Source organism: Python bivittatus, unplaced genomic scaffold, assembly GCF_059951505.1.
Source record: "Python bivittatus isolate LINGU-HERP-01145 unplaced genomic scaffold, Pbiv_v1 ctg000050_np1212, whole genome shotgun sequence".
In the NCBI taxonomy this organism is placed as follows: Eukaryota; Metazoa; Chordata; class Lepidosauria; order Squamata; family Pythonidae; genus Python; species Python bivittatus.
The window spans coordinates 5089489-5110499 of record NW_028277033.1 but is presented as its reverse complement, the minus strand read 5'-3'; the positions used below and the strand labels follow the sequence as shown (position 1 = coordinate 5110499).

At 39.9% G+C, this 21011-nt stretch overlaps 1 protein-coding gene across 11 annotated transcripts in view; it reads right to left on the bottom strand.

The window, feature by feature from the left end:
- Nucleotides 1-21011, bottom strand: part of ZMIZ1 (zinc finger MIZ-type containing 1) — a 405624-nt gene that overhangs the window by 227066 nt on the left and 157547 nt on the right. For 9 of the 11 annotated variants that reach the window (XM_088129052.1, XM_088129104.1, XM_088129038.1 and 6 more), the window contains one exon: nucleotides 358-438. The exons of 1 other annotated variant lie outside the window; for it this stretch is intronic. The gene's annotated coding sequence lies outside the window, so the exon portion shown is untranslated. Of the gene's footprint in view, nucleotides 1-357; nucleotides 439-13680; nucleotides 13719-21011 lie in introns of those variants that run through there. One more of the 11 variants, XM_088129071.1, reaches the window with a different exon arrangement.

The following is a 21011-nucleotide window of genomic DNA, read 5'->3' as shown; positions in this document are numbered from 1 at the left end:
AAAAAGAGCCATGGATAACAGCTTATAATCATGGAGGGAAAGCCAATGGCCAAGTATAAAGTTTATACATATACATAACCATAGGTTATGGAAGCAGCAGCTCCTCTTTGTTTCTGAAATAAGAGCAGGCAGTCTCTGCCCAGCACATCTTATGCCTGACGCAGGACCCCAAAGGAACCTTCCTCTGACCCCAGTGTTTTGCTTCCATTGCTTCCTCCCTGAAGGAAGTGGCTTTATCCTACTGGAGGATAAGGCTAGCAAAGCAAGTAGGCGATAAGTTAATGTTCTGATCCTTGACAAAGCAGGCTATACATCTACAATATTAAGAGCCATACTGATCAAAGATCAATACCTTACCTGAGTGTCCCATAAGCATCTCCTCTCCAGGAGCAGTACCGCCTAGACCTTCTGAGACTTCACATAACAGGATCTATTTTCCTGCAATGAAGAACAGAAATGAAACACCTGCATCTTCCAAGTTACATTGCAAAGCAGGATATACAATATCAAGCTCCAAAGTCCTGATAATAGGCATCTGAGGGAGGAGGAGGTCTCTCCAGAAGTCAAGATGGGAGCCACAACTACCTGACCAAACCCCATTCCTTTTTATGTGCATGGTGCGTGCAGCGAACATAGAATGGGATTTTGATTGTGTGTGGCCAACATCTTGCTTTCTTTACTTTTCTTTCTCCCCCCCCCCCTCAAAAAAAGACAACAACACAGTCCAGCTTGATTGGTCAGAACAAAGTCCCAGGGCCACCTTTCTATAAGACCCTCTCTATAGCTGTTTTATCTCCAGCTTTATTTCTGAGAGCAATAAAATCTTGGAAAAAGATCACTTCTTTCTCTTGTGGCCACTACATTCCTTGCAACATTCTGCCATGGGCCTGTAGTATGAGAAATTGGAAAAGTGGTATACAAACTTGAATTCTAATATTGAATTAGGATGCTAAATTTGTCTTTTATCCTAATATTGAAATCACAATTTATATAGATTGAAAGATCTACAGTGGGTATCAGTTGGTTTCCATGCTCAATTCAAGGTTGTTTTTTTGTTTTTTTAAAAACTTTTAAACCCTACATGGTTCAGGTGTTTTTTTGAGGAACTTGTTTTATTACAAACTTGTTCAGACATTAAGATCTGCTGGAGAGTCTCTGGTTGAAAAGCTTCCTTATCAGCCACCGAGAGAAGGAACATTCTGGATAATACATTCCCCTTAGAATTTCAGGTGGTCCCCATAATTCTGTCTTCAGAAATAGAAGCACAGAAATAGAGTTTTTGTGATATTTTACAACTTTGTTATTGTTTTAAGTTTGGGGAATGATATAATTACAAGATTTTTGCTATTGTGAGGACAGTCTACGGAAGCAAGGTTCTGAGTGAATCTAAATGAAATATGGTTCTTTCTTCCATATCAAATGGAATGGATGAAATGCCTGCAAAATGCTTTCCCACTGGGACCAAGACAAAGTGTACAGATTTCCTAAAATCACTATGATGTTCCAGGCTAAAGTTATTTGGAGAAATCTAATCAAGAGGACAAAGAGAACATTTCCAGCCAATAAATTATTTATGTGTTTTTTCAGCAGCACTGAAAACAGACCTCTTTTTATAGGTACGAAGTGGAAGAATACCACAAAAATGTTTATTAATTTTCAATTGTCCGTGAAGTTATGCTGGAATATTTAATAGGTTTCCAGGGCATGCAATAAAGAATGGCTCTCTAAAGAGTGATGGTCCACCATCTAGATTTTTATGAACATCAACAGTTGTTTCTAAGATTATACCAGTTCCCCAAAATACAGTCATTTCCTACCCTGCTATCTGAGAGTTCTTTAACAGAATTGTTGGGGCCAGAAAAAAGGATTGTTATCTGCAATGCTATATAAAAGGATTGTTCTCAAGCACAGAGTTATCCTATTCTTCTTCAGGAGGACTTGTCTAGAGCCTGAACCCAGGACTTATCCCATTAAAACCAAGAATAGTCTACTATTGTTTAGAATGTTTTGAACTGGCTTTCTTCCTATGCTCATTCTACCGAGTGCTTCCCTCCCTCAAGCACCAACCATAGGATGCTCTGCAGAAAAATACTGCAAGTCTCACCTACCACTATATCGTACAAACTGTTGCAGAGTTTGTATGTAAAGATGTACAACTTGAGGGAGGAGGAGACCAAGACCACTCTTCAGATAGTCGTTTGTGCCCTAGTCACCTTGCAGCTTGACTACTGTAGCATGCTCTATATGGGGCTATCCTTGAAGGCCACCCAGAAGCGTCAACTGGTCCAGAATGCAGCGGTGCAAGCAGTGATAGGTGTACTTCGGTGGGCCCATGTAACACCTTTGCTTTGCAAGCTGCACGGTGTCTGTTGCACTTTCAAACGCAACATTCATTTCCTTTTTAAATGCCCCTCTTTCTCCTTCCATCAAGGCTTTTCCCACAAGCCTGTATGTGATCACTACAGCTTAAACTTTACATCAGTTATCATGCAACATTATTTTTTTTAAAAAAAATTGCCACAGAGTAGAATAAACAAACAAGCTAAAAATTAACAAAGAACTTTAATCTTGCCCCATCAGGTACTGCCCAGGAGCTTTACCCATTTTGATTCTGAAATCTGTCAATATTCAAGATGTTTTACTCCCAGATAAACGAGCAGACTGGCAATCTTAAATTCAGTATATAAGAATCCCATGTTCTATGCAGCTCTCTGCTTTTCTGCCTTGCCTATCATTAGAGCTGAATAATTACATCACTCACAAGGGTGAAACTGATTTGAAGCTGAGCGGACAAACGTTGCCTGCTGAAAGGAAGCAACTTTATCTAGTCTTCCCTCTTTCAGAAAGTCCACATCTCAGCACGGTATATATGACTCATATTTCAGTATGGATGTAACCTTTCAGCTGCAATTTCCTAGGCAAAGACTAGGTGCTAGAACCACCTGGGGACGCCAGGGGCAACATGTGCTTCCTGAACCAGCAGGGGGAGCACTGAAACAGCCAGCCACTTGCTCATGTATATTCTTGTTTATGGAGATGGTAAGTTTCTATTATAGGCAAAATATTTGCGTTGTTGTTACTTGGCTAAGGAAATCCAACTGTCAATACACATAAGAGAAAGACCGTTTCTGAGGCATCATTACAAAGGTCCAGGTCTAGCACATGGAGAAAAATCCTCCATCTACCAAATTCTGAGCCGTAGGAATTGTTTTCGTAGGTGGGTAGTTAGTTTCTCTAACTACGGTAATAAAAGAAGGCAACATTCTGGCAGTAATTGGGTTGAGTGGGATCAGCAGAGCAGGGAAGAGCAAAGAAAGTGGGATAAGCACTGACTCACATCATAGAGATAAACAAAATCATTGTATTTCAAAAAAATACAAAAAGGACAAAAATGTTTGTAACATTCAACATCAACATTACGCTCTCAAAATGTAGAACGCTGAACTGCCCAAGTCTACCAACAGATGTAGATATTTGAGGATCTCTTCAAAGTTTGGGTGATGTTGACAGTTTTGGAATGAACAGCATGAAAAATCTCAGGTTCTGTTTGAATTTATTAGGCTGGGTCTATAGTAGACACCTCAGCCTTCCTCTCCTCCAACAGGTATCCAGGCCAAACATCAGTTCTGCCAATTATTTATGGTTATCTTGGTTTCAGCATTATAAAAAGAGATTTGGGTTTATTTGTTTGGAAGAACCTTGAAAAAGTATGGCTTTAAATTAGCAATATGTTGGCAACAGGGTGGGTTTTAATTTTTTTATTTTGCTTCCCTCCTCACACCCAACTTTTGCTTCCCTCCTCAAACCCAACCCTTCCTGGATGGAAAACTCAATTGGAAAACTCCCTCACATCCCTTACCACTTGAATTTTGCACAATTGCTACTACAGTACACTCAAAATGGAAAATTATTGGGTGCTCTGCAGAAGCAGTTGTGCCAGATTTTGCCAAACTTGTAAAGACTGATGTTGATTTATCCACTCAAAGATAGGAGATGAGGTCATTGTCTTCTAAGTTTCCATAACGAGTTGGCAGGAAATGGGAAGTTAAATCTTTGCACCCTAATTCTCGTAATTAGGAGGGAACAACAACAATGGCAAAATGGGTAAAAGTGGAATTATTCCTTAATTTCCATACTCAAAGGGCCAACTTTGTCAAGAACCTGGAGCAAAACACTCTAGGAGGTGAATCCTCATATTACTGGCAACAAGTAATGTTGACTGAGTCTGCTCTATATTAGTCTTTTCTGAAGACTGGAAAAGTTATAGCAAATTCCTTCAGCATTCTACAGGCCTAGAAATAATCTGCTAGATTACTAAATACCCAATTCCCTGGCATACAGAGAGACACCCATCCAAGCCCTAAATAAGGGCTTGCCAGCACACGTTTAATTTGGCACTGTGGGAACAGGTGATGTTCAGAAGAGAGGAGCTTTTGAGACCTTCCCAAAACGTTGTCCCAAATACCTTGAAGCTTTGAGGAAGATTTCCCTAGACATATAAATCATTGTTTTGAGTAGGGCTGCCAGTTTATAACCCAGAAACTTTCTCAGGCCTGCCTGAAGCAACCTCTTCTCTCTTCCATTACTTTCATTTGCTCTCTCTCTTACATCCTCTGTGGTTTACTTGGAACACTTCATTACTTCAGGGAAATGAAAGGAATATTGAGTAGGCGGATGTTGGGCAGAAGAGGACAAAAGGCGGGGGGGGGGGGAGAGAACAGGTAATGCAGATCAGCAGGAACTATGGATTCTGCCTCTTCAGTGGTTTTCAAAAGGCATGGACTAAGTTCTAGGACTGCGCTCTGCCAATCCCATCTTATAACAAATTCTGCCCATTCCCCCCCGCCCCAGAATTGCTCCAAATGGAATGATGAATGGGACACAGATTGAAGTGTACCGTGAAGTGAAGAACTGAATGTGATCTTCAGGGATCTGAAAAGGTCAGTGAAGATTTAAACAGGGAGGGGATGACTGGGCTGGCCAGCTAGTCAAACACTGTACCACTGTACTACTGACAACATTTTAAAGAATTCAGGAGTTTGTGAGGAACCCAGTAAACTTTGTGGTAAGACAGTTGAATCTTGCAAGCTATGCTTTGGGATAAGAAAATATGGTGCTGTTTATAAAGTTGCAGAAACAAAGGACGTGGCAACATCATATTTGGCCTATACCCTTTTCATTTTGTCTCGTAATAATTTTGCCCTTTTTTGGTTAGATGATTCCTTAATAATAATAATAATAATAATAATAATAATAACAACAACAACAACAACAACAACAACAAGTTCCTTTCAAAACAAATCATGACAGACATGCAAAGCACAAAGGGAAAACAGGGACATAATTTTCACCCAAGATGCACAGAGAACGGACATGCACTCTTGGTTATGTATACATTTATTAATTTTAAAAGGTAAATTTTAGACATCCCTTCTAAGCTTCCTGTAGCTGTACATTTCTACCACTACTACAGAAAATTGTTGCATCCCAATTTAGAGAAAGAGAAATTGGAAATCAACCTGGTAATAAGACAAGGTTTAAATGTCTGTCCAGTAGAAGCAGATGTACATTACAACTGTTGCTGTTTTCAATTTAAACTGTTTAGAAACTAGTTTTAAAATATTTTTAGGATGCTGAATCTAAGCCACCTGGGGAAAGATGTTTTTAAAAGATCCCATATCCATTCTTATGGAAAATAATTCTATTCTAACCTGGGCTAAATAAAAGATGTTTAATTTTTTCTTTATAGCCTTCTGGCTCATGTTAGAAAATATCTGTCTCTCTGGCAGCTGTGGAAAACAGAAAATGATTCTTTTCCAAACCCGATTTCCACAGAATTCTCTTTAGCAAGATTTATTGAGATGAAAAGGATGAGGTTAAAATAATTCCAGCAACTGGACTGTTTTCCATTCAGAGCCAATTCTTCCCTATGTACATCACGGTAGATTTCTTCTGCTTTTCTTTTTTAAGAGGCTTCGTATGATTCAGGGAGAAAGCAAAACTCTTCACTGATAACAAGCAGTCTTACATAAAGTCTCCTGAACCTTTCTCAGCCTGGGAACCAAATCTTATGGGAAAGAATCGTTAATCATGTCAGAAAACACTAAAAAAAAAAAGAGAGAGAGCGAGAGAGAGAGCCTATATTATAAAGTACAAAAATAAAATAAAATAACCAGAGCAAAATAGCTTTTAAAATAAGTTTCTTTTTAAAAAATCCTGCCAAATTTCACGTTCCTTCTAAATCTAGCAGACTTTGCTCTGCCATTCCGGGTGCGTCTATTACTCACTTGTGGCAACTGGCATTAGAATTTCTTTACCTGATCATAAACTTCCTGCTTTGTCTTATATGATACAAACAATTCAATTTGTATTGTGCTACATTAAGCAAAAGCAACCATTTTAAATAAACCAATTACAGTAAATGTTACCTATCCATCAGCACCAGATAGAGTACGTACTTTCCATTAAAGCAGAGGGAATCTTTTTAAAGCCAGCAGAAGCAGGAACCTGATTTATTCATCTCAGGAAGGAATTCAGTATGATGGGCATGCATGTAAAGATATTTTTGAGTTAAACTCAGCTACAGGTAAACACGTCTATGTAGCCTTCTGAGAAACAATATGGAAGTAGTTGTTGCCTTCCAAGTTTCAGCTTCCCATCTACCTTACACCCCTAGGATTTCCTGATTGCCTTCCATTCAAGCCGTTTCTTCAGCTCAGCCAAGTTGGGGTAGGTGCTCGATCTATACAATATGGCCTTAAACTCTTCTTTAGGCATACAAGTGAGTGCAGTCTTCGTAATTTCTTAACTGGAAGCCTATAAGTGCCATTCACTCAATAATATCCTGCTCTTGATTTATTTTTCACATGACAAAGGCTGTGGGTGTTTGGGTTACACACTGCCAATACAAACACACAACTTACAAAGGAAACAAATGATGTCTTTCAAATGTCAATTAAGAGAGCTTGTACAGTTTAAGGAAACAAAACTTTTTATTTGTTCAATCTTGGCCATTTAAAAGATAAAAGTTAAGTTGCATCTATTGTGTTGTATCTCTCCCCTGTTGTGGGGGAGATCGGCGGGGGAGAAATCCAACAAACAAACAAACAAACAAACAAACAAATAAATTCATTAAATGGTACTTATAAATATAAAGACAAAGGTATGTTCAACTGAGGCACATAAAGTAAAATTAAAATGAGAGCCATTGTTCCAGGAACCTGGTATTTATGCTTGAACATGGTTAGCAAAGCAAACTTTCTATATGCTGAACTTCAGGTTTTAGAGCAAGGTCACAGCATTATAAATCTCCCAAGTATAAAATTATATCTACATCTTGCCCCATTCCTAACCAAAATACCTTCAAAAGCATCTCTAACAGTCTTTGGCCTTTGATTCACAAGAAGGCAACTGTTACTGCTCCGTGACAATTCCGTGTCATTCTCACAATAGTTGCTGTGCATAAATTATCTGAGTCTGTGGCATCAGGCTTCTGCTAAGGCAAACCTACAGGCTTGATGGGAGCTGAAATTACCATTTCTGCATTTGTTATGCTTGTGTTTGAAAGAGACTAGAGGCAGGAGGAAGCCTCCCAGATAAATCCACAAAAACAGAAGCTGCTGATACAGAGGACTCATCAGCCAGTTTGGCAACTTTTACTGTTTTGAAAATCACCCATGGCTAGAGGACCAGAAAAGAAAGCCCAGCTCTGCATGAACAGATGAATTTGAAAGTATTTCAGTGTCTCTGTCAGTAGATTCTTGCTACATAACAGCAGTTAACCCACCCACCTAAGTATGAGCCTCAGTCTTAATTTTCAAATGAAAGTATCAGTCATAGCTGCATAAATGCTAAGGCAAGATTGGGCATGCTTGTTTTTAACTGTTCAGACACTCTTGCTCTCTCTGGTGCAATGCAATAAGTGTAACTTTGACACTCAAATTATTACCCTTCAAAGCACTTGAGAGTGCTTTTAACTTTGCACACAGCAATTACAGGCAATTGTTATTTTAAAGTGTGACAGAGGACAAAAATATCCAGTTGACAAACTTCTTTGATGGAAGGATTCCAGTTTAGGAGAAGTTTACCTACAGACAAGTCAGCCATTCTGGTATCTCACTAGAAAACCACAGCTACTCAGCTAAACACATCTAAATCCATCACAGGTTCAACAACAGCAACAACTGCATTAAACCCAGAACCTGAAATGGTAATCAGCTCAGTGTATCAATATTCTCAGATGTGAAGTTTGCCTAAATAGAAAAGGCAAAGACACCTCTCCATTGACATCACGAGCAAGGAAAGATAGCCAAGGGGCTCAAATGACTTAACAAACTTGACCACACTGTTTGCCCAAGACCTCCCCTTATTTCTTTTTCTCCTCCCCCCACCCCAAAAAGAAAGAAAGAAAGAAAGAAAGAAAGAAAGAAAGAAAGAAAGAAAGAAAGAAGGAAGGAAGGAAGGAAGGAAGGAAGGAAGGAAGGAAGGAAGGAAGGAAGGAAGGAAGGAAGGAAGGAAGGAAGGAAGGAAGAAGGGAAAGGAAAGGAAGGAAAGGGAAAGGGAAAGGGAAAGGAAAGGGAAAGGGAAAGGGAAAGGGAAAGGGAAAGGGAAAGGAAAAGGGAAAGGGAAAGGGAAAGAAAAGAAAAGAAAAGAAAAGAAAAGAAAAGAAAAGAAAAGAAAAGAAAAGAAAAGAAAAGAAAAGCAAAGCAAAGCAAAGCAAAGCAAAGCAAAGCAAAGCATAGACCTTCTTGTTTGGACTCATGCTTATTCAAAAGAGTAGGTGAAGCTGATTCTCCTTCAAGTCAAGTTCACTCCTAATTACTTGACTGACATGACTTGGCAGCCATATGCAAGTGGTTTTCCATTGCTTTCTTCCAGGATATTTTTTTCCCAGTCTTCCCCATAGCCTTGGGATTACTGGACATCTCCCATTCAAATTCTCATCAGTTTGACCCTGCTTAGCATTCCAAGGTCAACAATGTGGGGCAATGTGTTTTGTGCGCAGAGAGTTTCCACTCCCTGCCAGCCACAGAATTTGTGCAGAAGGCCCATCCCATGTTTCCCCCAGAAGACACCAAGGGTAGTATCCCTCTTCATTTAGCAAAGGTTTTGCCTGCCTCCTGTACCTACATTCTGTAAAAATGACCAATGTTTAGATACCATGACTTTCAACCAGTGGATGGATGCATCCGTACTTTTATGCATATTTTTAATGTACTTAACGTGGTTATTCCAGCAATCTTGGGGACCCTGAGGGGAGCCTGCAAGGCGGTTGTATTATATGAGTTGATTGGTATTCTCCTATTTTGTTTTTTTTCCCTATTTTTTTTATTTGTACTTTAGTGTTTTAGTTATTGCTATACTGTTTTAATTGTCACTGTAGTTGTACACCGGCCCAGAGTCACATTCTGTGAGATGGGTGGCTATATAAATCTGCTAAATAAATACATAAATAAATATCACAAGAATTCCTAAAATGGCCTCAGATGTAATTTACATAAGAAGAAGGTATCAGTGCACAAGAGACCCAACCCATGCTTTGGTCAGTGTAATAGTTTCTAATATTTATATCTAAAAAACAGTATACAGTTTGTCCTGTACATGATAGACATATAGTCAGGTACCATCTTCAAGACAAACTAACTTTATTAGGACCTAAGCTTTTGTGAGCAACCAGATAATGTTGATTCATCTTGAAGGTGCTACAGACTCTGTGTTGCATAGATTAACATGGTTCTTCCCTCATCTGTCTAAGAAAATACATCATCTGAGCATTAATAGCACTTACCTTTTTCAAAAATGCCATTTATTTGTAAGAGTCAACAAGGACCCTAAACATGGGTTTCCAGCCTTCAGAATGCTTTAAAAAAACAAAACTCAGTTTTTTGAAAAGAAGAGAAATACATTCTTTAAAATACAAGCCATCTTGTAGCATGTCCTCCAGTATTTTTATTCTGAGAAGAACAACATGAAGCTTGTTCCCTTGTTATTTCTGATGACAGAAAAACTGCTTTTTCCTTTCTGGTTCTCACACCTACCTGAACATTGGAATCATTAGCCATTTCCCAAGAAACAACAGGCCTGGCAGCAAACGGCAGCTGTGAAGAGTTCAGCTGCAGCCTTCAACTAGCTTTACACACACACACACACACACACACACACACAGGCATACATGCACAAAAGGAGAGAGAATGGTACTGCCATTTTGAACCAGGAAATTGAACAGATGGCAAGTTGGGAATTAAACAAAGACCCCAGAGCATGGCTCCTCCAAGCAGGCCTCCCCAACTGGAGAAACAGGGAAGCAACATCCCACACAGGCTGATTCACATGGAATGGCTTCTCCTAATCTTCCTTCCAAGGCTGATTGTGACAATGGAGAAATATCTGAACATTGTTGAACCTAGAGGACAATTTGCCAGCTGCAGCAAAGTCATAATGCAAGTTAAAAGGAGCCAGCTGCTCCACAGTATTTCCCATGATGCTTCTGTTCACCCTAGAGACTATGGTGACAACTGTACCACACCAGTAACCTAAATTCAGTTCTTAAGAAATGATGCTAGATTTCTCTGATTTTGTCTAATTTATTCAATTTCTGCTAGGCGTAAGGAAGGGGGAAAGGAGCTATGCAGACTACTGAAGTCCCAACTCCTGGCCACTGAAAGTCCCATTCACCCTTCGGAGGTGCTCATACAATTACAAGCATTTCCCTGAAATAGACTAAAGACCTAATTACAAGCGTTTCCGTGGAACTGTAAAATCCAGAAGCCTTGTTTTTCACGAAAGCAGAGACCTAAAGTAAACTGAGCTGTGTACCCTATTCTGTTCTGTGTTTTGATTTTCTCTTCTGCAGGAAGGCAGAACACATTGTAAAAAGACTCAGATGTGTATTAGTGTTTGCTCCAGTGAGCAATCAACCCACAAGAACACGGTAATATTTATTTCTTTATGCATGCTATTTATAGGCAACTCAGTAACAGCGAATTCTCTGAGCAGCTTACAGAGTAAAGCACAGGGGACTATTTCTATCCTTCTTATGAGCTGCTGGTCTCCAGCTTCTATCATCCCTATTCATCTCCAACCCAGCTAAAGCTGATACAAACCGGAGTCCAACATCTAGGCCCTAGACTAGAAAGCAGTGGTGGTGTATGCAACACAAACAAACCAGCCATCTCCTCCCACAGTCTACAGATAGACGCTGGGTGGCCAAGAGCATGCAGCCACTGATCCATTGTCCAATGCTCATCTTATCAGTCCTTCCACCTGGTGCAAAGGAACCTTGGAGGCTGATGTTTCTCTCTGAACTTCCTGCTTTCCTAATTATTATTCCCTCTGGAGAACGGGCAGGGCTGGTGCCATTGGATAGGAAGGCTCCTTCTACCCTCTTTTCACACCCATGCAGTCATGGGGGTAAAAACCACCAAGGAGACAGAGGAATGCCTAAGAAGGGTGTGTTTGCAAGAACCCTCTCTAGAAAGTTGTGCTGGTCTTGAGAGCAAGACAAGTCAGTTAACCTTCTAGCAAGTAGCTGTACAGCAAAGGGGTCAGTAGACTGGGGTGTGGGTTTAAATTAATCTTAAAGAGCAGTTTATGGACAAAGAAAAACATCAACCTCCCTTCCTCTTTCTGACTACTGGTTTACAATATGTACACAAAATATCAGATAAAAAACACAGTTATCATTATAGTTTCTAATGCATCAGAACACTATTAAAGAGAGCTTGGCTCACTCACAAATCTCCCTAACAAGCAAGCTTTGGAGATCCTGGATGCAAAGGGAATAGCCAGGCCCAAACTCAGATGACAAGCAACTGGCTAAGACTGTTCCCCATGCATGAAACTGGCATTAAATGAATGTGCCGAGAAGAAGTCTTGAGGGGTGGAAAAGCAGACACAGACTGAGCCTGGGAGGAACAAGGGGAAGAAGTTCAAATGAAACATGATTTCAACTGACTACCCATAAGAGCTTTTCAGAATTCTGCTGCCCTTTGAAAAAAGGGTTCATCCAGGAAGTTGGTGGGCATGAATGCTGCAGCCATGCCTTCCAAACTGGATCTGAAAAAAATGGTTCATCTCAGACTAACTTGCTGTTTGGTCCTTCTCCTCCTTTCTCAAGCAGATGAAGCTAAAAAGATGAGCTTTCCAAACTACCACATCACTAAGTCTATTTTATTTCCACTTTAGAGCCCTGGAGAAGGGAATCCGTGGATCATGTGCTGGAGAGGAAGGGAGAGGAGAGGAGCCATCAGTAGATGCTTCCAGGGTGGCTACAGCAAGAATGAGAAAGGTTTAATCTGAACTCACACATCTGGCACCACACAGCCCCTTCTTGCTCTAATTGGTTAATGGGTTCTCTAACTGGGAGGAGAGGACTGGTAGAGAGGTCACCTATTTCTCCAGCAGAGCTGGTCACCACACCTAACATACAGCTATACTGCAGTACAGAGATTTGCTGCAGGACCAGACTTCGAAAAGGATGGAGGTCCATCCTGAAAAAAATTGTCGATGTTGATAGGTGTGCTCTCAAGCACATCTGAAGTGTTCTCAGACACACTTTTGGGGATTGCTTCATCAACAACACACTTTGGGCCACAAAGCAGGAATGATGTTAAATACTTACAAAAACTACTGATTGAATGCCAATGAGCAATACACTGAGTATTGGACTACAGGACTTCCTTGATTTAAGGAAATGTTAACAGGTGAGATATGTTCATCCATGGATGCTTCTTTCCCCCTGGAATCCAGATCAGTGCACAGCTCTACCCAAAGGCCTCAGAACTTTTCCTACAATGGCAGGAAATGTGAAAAGGGAGGCTGCCTGACTTCCAGCAGAATATTTACTTCTACTGGTGATGGAGCTAGGACTCCCTTGCAGCAAAATGCTGCTTTGCTTTGCCATGTCCAGTCAGTACTGAATTCTTGGAGGCAAGGGATACATGGAGACTACGTGCTGCAGCTTTTGTGCTTTTTGCAAATGTCTGAATTGGGCATTTCCAAAAGTTTGAACTTTTGGAGAGGAATCCAGGCGGGCTTCTTCACCCCTCCAAAAGGAGTCGAGAAATGGAGATAACATTTCTAAAGGGTTGAAAGCATTGGGATGAGGATAGGAGAAATGTCCTAGAGGTATGCCGAAGACATGAAAAAGAACCTGTGTGGGAGGAACCGAAGTCTAGCAACCAGATGAGGGACTGAACTGTATTTGAATCCCCAGATTCAAAGTTCATTATTTCAGAGGAGAAGAACAGCTTTAAAAGAGCTGAAGGGCCTTATGAATTGGACTGAAGCTATCAGGTTAAGGATACAGTACATGATAAACAAATACCATTTCATGGAATGCTAATTTAATGGTTTATTTATATATACGATCCTTTTCTTTCTTTAATACAGTTGCAGCCCATCTTTCTTTCATTGCAGGAATCATAACAGTGTCACCAGGATTTCCTGGACTCTTTCTTTTTTAGTAATTGTTTTGTACAGGTTTTAGGTTTTAGGTTTTATGTAATTGTATATTTATTTATTGTTTTAATGAGTTGTGAGCCACCCAGAGTCCCCCATTAGGAGGTGATGGGTGGGGATAAATTTAATAAACAAACAAATAAATAAATAAATAAATAAATAAATAAATAAATAAATAAATTCCCAAGTTGGCTGGAGGGTGCCCCTCCTAGATCTGCTGACCTACAATCATGTCTTTGACAATTGTGATCCAGCATTATTCCATGCATAAGGCCTTGCTTGAATAGAAGACATTCTGGCCATCAAGGGATCTGTTGTCCTTTCTTCAGACAAATTTCCGAAAAACCAAAAACATATATTTAATGGGCATTGGCACATGAGAAAGGAAAGGAGGCAAACATTAAACCTCCCCCATCCCTTCATATATAAAGTATTTATATTAGAAAGAAATGTTTCATTAATTACACAGGGAAACCATTTGCAGCTATTTTCCTTTAAATTTTCAGTCAAATGCTCAGATTTGCATCGCTTTGAACTGTGTTACACCAGTAATTGGGGATGAATATTTTAAATCAGTCTTGAATCACTCTACTCCACGTAGACCAAATAAACTAATAACTTGTTCATGTGTGGACTACTAATGTGTTTCCTCCCGGCTTCTCCTCACCCTGACAGATGGAATGCAGTCTTGAAAATTAGATACATTTACCACTGGGAATATTCAAAAAGCTTGGTGGGGGAGGAGGGGATGTTTAAAAACTTCCTGTTTATAACAGAGCCAAACTATCTAGAGGAAGAGGAGGAGGAACCCAACCTAAAGGAGATACTTAACCAAACATCAGAAGATTCCTACATGTGCATAATGGAAAAGGAGCTATTTTGCTCAAATGACATATTCGAGGAACCTTGGCAAGGGCGCAGCTATTGTGAAATTGTTTTGTTACCAACCTTCAGCGTCCACCGAACAGATATAATTATAAAGCACCAGATTCCTAGCTAACCAAAAATATATTGGGTTCTGTTTCTTGGGGGAGGAGGTTGCGAGGATGAGAGATTAATATTTGGCATGACATGCTTTCGCCTGTTATCAGACCAAGAGCTGCCTCCTCTGAGAATACCTTTCTCTTGGAGGCCTGCCAAAGTTTCAGCCTCAGCTTTTGCCAAGGTGTTTTATCAGGTAAGTGTTCAATAGCTCAGCATTAGCAACATCTCTGAACCATTGGCCGTTCTGAGCTACAGGATGGAGATAAGAATTTATGCTAACAAGCTATCATAAGATAAATTTGCTGCCCTTCACAGGTACGGAGGAAGAAAGCAAATTCAATGCAGTCAGATACTTCATGGTGAATGTGACATCCTGTGATTTAATGAAATACAGTATTCCATGAGCAAAACTTTATTTTTAATAAACAAACATTCCTTTAGTATTGTTGCTTCCAGCCCAAATCAATCTACTGCAGGATAAAGACCTCTCATTGAAGGTTATGGATCATAATCTACCATGCTGATGCAAGAAAGGTTGGTAGACAGATGATTTAGACTTCTTCCTCTAGGGATGAGAGTGAATGACTGGTCCAAAGTCACTCTGTTGGCTTTGGTGGATAAGGGACAACCAGAATCTGGATCTCCCTCCTTCTAGTTCATTATCCATCAATACTCCACACTGGCTCTAGGGTTGAGACTGGACAGCTTGAAAATCCCCTAGGGAGATTTTGTTGCTGGACTTGAACCTGGGTGACCTCACTCCTAGTCTGGCATCTTCAACACTATACCATACTGGCTATATTTATGTTCGATGAAGATAAAATAGGACATATAATTTAACTCATTAAATTATTCTCCTGGTTCCTAACAGACACAAAGTCACATCCATCCCTCTAGAAATTCTAGTGTGCAAATCTACATAAACAGGAGCTTCGATATTCTTGAAGGCTTTCATGGCTGGAATACGATGGCTGGTGTGGGTCTTCCAGGCTGTGTGGCCATGTTCTGGAAGTTTTGCTTCCTAACGTTTTGCCAGCATCTGTGACCGGCATCTTCAGAGGGCAGGAGCACAGACAGGAGCAGTTCTCTCTGTGCCCAGGGTGATGTGACCCTTTTGTGGGTATTTATAGAGATCTGAAGGGGGGGATTGCAGGGGGTGTGGTGGGGGGATTAGGGGGGTTTGGGTTAACGAGTGGCTGCTTGTATTGTTGTCAGAATATGTGTGTATCTTCCTGGGGATTAGGCAGGGTTTTTCTTCTTTAAGAGAAGAAAAAGAGAAAAAACCCTGCCTAATCCCCAGGAAGATACATACATATTCTGACACCAAAACAAGCCGCCACTCATTAACCCAAACCCCCCTAACCCCCCACACCCCCGCAATCCCCCCCTTCAGATCTCTATAAATACCCACAAAAGGGTCACATCACCCTGGGCACAGAGAGAACTGCTCCTGTCTGTGCTCCTGCCCTCTGAAGATGCCGGTCACAGATGCTGGCAAAACGTTAGGAAACAAAACTTCCAGAACACGGCCACACAGCCCGGAAGACCCACACCAGCCAGCTTCGATATTCCTTTAAAAATGGCGAACAAATCATCATGTGGAATAAGGAAATATGCACAAGCTTTCATCATCTTAGTTGTTTGTGCTCAAAAGGAGTTCTGTCTTTATATCTGTGTCTGTGTCTGTGTGTGTGATAATTACAAAAGGAGAGTTGTATACATTAAAGAGCAATTAACTTATCTTGTCTGCCACTGAGCTAGGCCAGCAAATCCTTGGGAAATCTCTCCAAGATCCCTGGTGAAGTTCTACCTCTTGTCTCTATAGCTCCAGATGTTGATGTTCCACCTCTTTGCCATTTCTTCACTCACTTTCCCCCCAAGCAAGGGAGTTATGAGACAAGTAGCAATGACCTCAATTCACCACAGTTCCTCCACCTGAGAGATAATGCAGACTTGGATCATATGGAGAGGCAAATAAGCAGTCATTGGAAACACTAAGGAGGAAAATGGATTAGCTTTTATCCATGGATAATGTCAAAATCTCCAGTGGGCATCCGTATACATACAGGTATTACAATTTCTTGAAGAATTTACTGAGAACATCCATACTCACCATCAAGGATCACAATGGGATATATTCATGAAACCAGGCCTCTGTCTTAAGAACAACAGTCTGTATTGCATAACAGTGTTTTGAATTTAACAGCAGAAATATTGACCATCTGGTAAGAATTTAACTCAGGAGAGATAATTTTATTAGACATCTCCTGATGTTATCAACCCTTCTGAGAATGATTAAAATAAGGCAGAATCAAGATGTGTTATTATTGCCGCTGCTTTCTCTGTGGTAGCGTGAAACACCTTTCTTTCTTTTTCTTTTCTTTTTTTCTATAGGTGTAGATATATTAGGCCTGGAATACTGATAAGGACCATCAATTCCATTGGACTGACTGACTGATTGACTGAAATGCCACTCACTCCCATTTCTCGGCGGTGTACAAACTTCAATATATAATGATGTTCAAATTTTAAAAAAAAAATAATGAAAACCCAAGAATCCAAAAACTGTAAGAAACTCCACTCCACTCATCAAATAGAACCAATATTCAATTACATTCACTAAATGATCATAAACCTTTTTTACTTTACAGTCCCACCCCACAGAAGCTGCTAGTAGCAAGTCACTATCTTCTGTTTTGCTTCATAAAACCTGAAGGAAGAACTCCACTCAACCACTCTAATAAGAACATTATTTTTCTGTTTAAGGGAAGATCTAAAAATGGCCAGTGGAAAAGTTGAAAAACATTTTTTTTAATCACAGCCAAGTGGAAAAGTTACTTCCTGCTCTAAACCATATCATCTATTTCCCCCAACGCTGAATTACACTAAAACTGCCTTCTCCCTTGCCTTAAATTATTAGCTAATTAGCCTTGACTAAGAGACAACAGTGTGTTTGTGCTGGCAAGCTGTGAAAAGAACACTTTGATTGAGAAGATCAATGGCATTTTTCTCCAACTCACAATAAGGAAGCCACTGGGTTATAAGTTTAAGCCATCTCTCATTTGGCAGGCAAGCTGGAGATATTGACAGATCAGCAGAGTAACTTTATGGCAGTCTGTCACTTTTGAAGAAGGGTTGAGTCATATTAAAGAGACATCATTCTTAAACCAGGAAAGGACATTTAGACAAAAGCTACCTCATCTTCAGAACATCTAACACAGTCATTTTATAAAATAAAGTCATCAAAAAATTGAAGCCCCTCCGAGCATTATTGTTCCCATTCATACCAAACTAGGATCCCTCCCAGTCTGTGTCCATATCAAAGTTTCAACTAATGACTTAATGAAGTAATCTTTGTGGAAGGGTGTCACAAAACCACCCGCTGATAGAGGAGATGGAAACCTATTATCTTTCCAACATTACTGAACTCAAACATCCGCAGAAGCAGCCAGTTTGGTCATTGCTGAGAAATCTCAATTGTTGTGATTGCAATATCACAGGTCCACATCTGTGGCTTAAAGGCTGAAGTTTGGCCTTTTGCTACTACAGTGATTTTAGCCTTGGTGGAACTAGGAAGCCAAAAATTCAACAGAAATACTGCCATTGGCCAAGATATAGATGCTATTTTAGAGAAGGGAATGCAGAATTATTTAAACATTACACCAAATTCTGGAGATTTCACAGAATTCCCAGAAATATACAGATATTGAAGAAACAGCTCCAACAATACAGCATTTATCTTTGTATTCCATTTTGGCCACTATGCACTTCTATCTGGCACTGAAAAAGAGAGAGAGAGAGAAGGAACAGCATTATCCTTTTTCTCTTTGATAAATGTTTAACCAAGACAAGGATAAAACTGAGAACTGCAATTGCAGAGAAGGTGTGTTTTTATTCCCACTCTAAGGAAAAACCCACACAGAACAAGTAGCTGAACATTCCTGATTATAAGTGCGAATAGTCCAGTTATCCCAATAAAGAAATATATTTTGTTTGTTTTGCTAACAGATTTTCATCTTAAAAGTTAACTTCATGAAAGGAACTCATCTGTTTTGCAAAAAATAAATCTGTACAGGTACATTTTACAGCCTGCAGACCTCAAGATGGTTTAATCTATGGTTGTAATCATAACTTCAATAAGCATATATTGGTGGTGTTCAGTTATTCAAAGGCCCTTTACATGCATACAATATAAGTATGTCTCATAACCTCACTGTAAAACAGGTCTGTATTATTGTTCTCTCATGGCAAATAAGTAACTGAATGTTGCTTGAGGCTATGTGATAATCTCAAGGAAGAAGCAAGATTTGAACAAGGGATTAGTTTAAGTTCTGCATCTCACACTTGTACACTTAATAATACAAGCCCTGAGAAACATTTCAAGTGTGATAGGTGTTCTAAGAAATTGAGAAAGTATTCATGTTCCTAAACGTTAGCATCAAATCTTATTGATACAGGTAAGTTTTGCTGGCCACTTCAATATGTCGGGCTTAAATTAACTGGTTATTGCAACCATATTGGAAATATTGCAAATAGTTTTGGTCATCCCAGTTAGGTAAAGAATTAGAAGAGTGGGAGAAAATATAATTAAATTATGAAGTTAGGCCTTAAAGAAAGGCTGACATGCTTGAAGCTGTTTCGGTTTGCCAGAAGAGACGCGAACAATAGCTATAAATTATGTGTGCTAAACTGCCTCTATGAAAACTGTTTGGCTCAGCCCTGACAACAGAAAATGACCATTCCCAAGCATAGATAGCTATCCATTCCATTAACACAGTTGGATTATTTCCATTTTGCTATGACAGCTAAATGAGCATCCAGGATCGGAGACAGTGTATCTCAGAACAGCAGTTGCTCACCAGCATCTTAATTAATTAATTCCTCCTTGTGAGCATCCAGGAAGCATTTGACTCACACAAGATAAGGGTGAGGGTTGTAATCTTGTGGATCTCTAAATATTGCTGGCTTCCAAGTCTTATCACTCCTAGATAGCTTGCCACTGGTCAGGAACGATGTAGTCCAATGACATCCAAAGGTCACAGGTTCCTGCTCTCCAGGAGAAGCCAAGCTGACCTCTGAGTTAGCATGAGTTTTCTAAAGATGTGAAACACTCATGGATGTGGCCTCCTTCAGTTCACAATGAGGAACATGTTACAGAATTGATTTTTCCAAAAACAACAGAAATAACAGTCGTGCAAAGCAGGACGGAACAGCTTTGCTTTGGGGTATAGAACCAACATATTGTAATCTCTGACACTGATTCTCAGGAAGTCTTTTTTAGAGAAGATGGCACACCTCCCTCCCCATGGAACCTGATTCTTGTTAGGAATGTAACCCTGTCTGTTAAATTATTCTCCCTGTTTCTTTATTCTGCCTTCAAACAAAAGAGAATCAGAATTAAGATTCTTAGGAAGATCCTGTCCCTCAGTTGTACAATAACAGAAGTATTATTTATCCCTGTAAAACAAATTAAACACACCAAGCACATGGCAAGCTAGAGAGGATAATCTTAACAAGATGGATAAAGACGATAAATCACATATTTCAAATGGAAGAGACAATGGGCACATCCCCCGCCCCCACCAATAGATCATTCTTACATAACTACAGGGTATGTTTCCAGATCAATCTAGGGCAGATTTACTAAGACATTGCTAATCCAGATATAAAAACTTAGGCAACGTGAGCATATTTCCTGAGGATTACACAACCATCTAATTGCAAGCCTAAAATAGGACAGTGTCCAGATTAAAAACAAGCATTTCTCAGCACCTTTCGCATCCAACCTTAGCAAGAGATTTTGCCGGATACAGGGCTGTGGAACATCTTATTGATTTCAAGAAAAGGAAGAGAAACACAAGAGAGAGAGAGAGAAAAAACTGCACTACACAAACCACGGATTGTGCAGAGCCGTAGGGCATCCTGTAAAATAGAAGGGGCAAAATCTACTGATTCTGAGCTCTTTTTCACCCTGCTACCTTCTTCAATCATTGTTGCTACAGGCCAGACATAACCACAGTTCACTACAACACTTTCATACAGTCTACCCAAGAAAGGTCAATTCTACCACTAGAAAGGCCAGTCGTATGATCTGTATGAATCATGACCATCTGCGCTGCATAATTTAAGTCTTTTTCTGCTAGTTTTAGAAGAATTTCTGTTCCATTGCCAGCAACTGGACGTCTTCTTCAAATATTCCTTTTGGCTTCTGTAATCTATACAAGCATTGTGCACACTCAACAAAGCAGACTTTTAGAGCCATACGGGTGAATTTTTAAAGTGATCACCGCTCTTGATTGCAAAGGCCATGCATACTTCTCTTCCAAGTGAGGCTTCATTTCAACTTTCCATTTAAGAACTTCGCGTATTATATATACAGTGTACAATTTGATGCATTTTATCCAATTTGAAATGTGATTTATTTTAATCATAATTTATAATATCAGAAGTATGTCAGTACACTGCCTGTATTTCTGAGTGGGTGGAATGTGGGCAACAGTATGTTGTTGAAAGCTGTTTTTCTTTTGAGTAAATACATATTTCCAGCCCTGGTCTTACAGGCCCAGTGC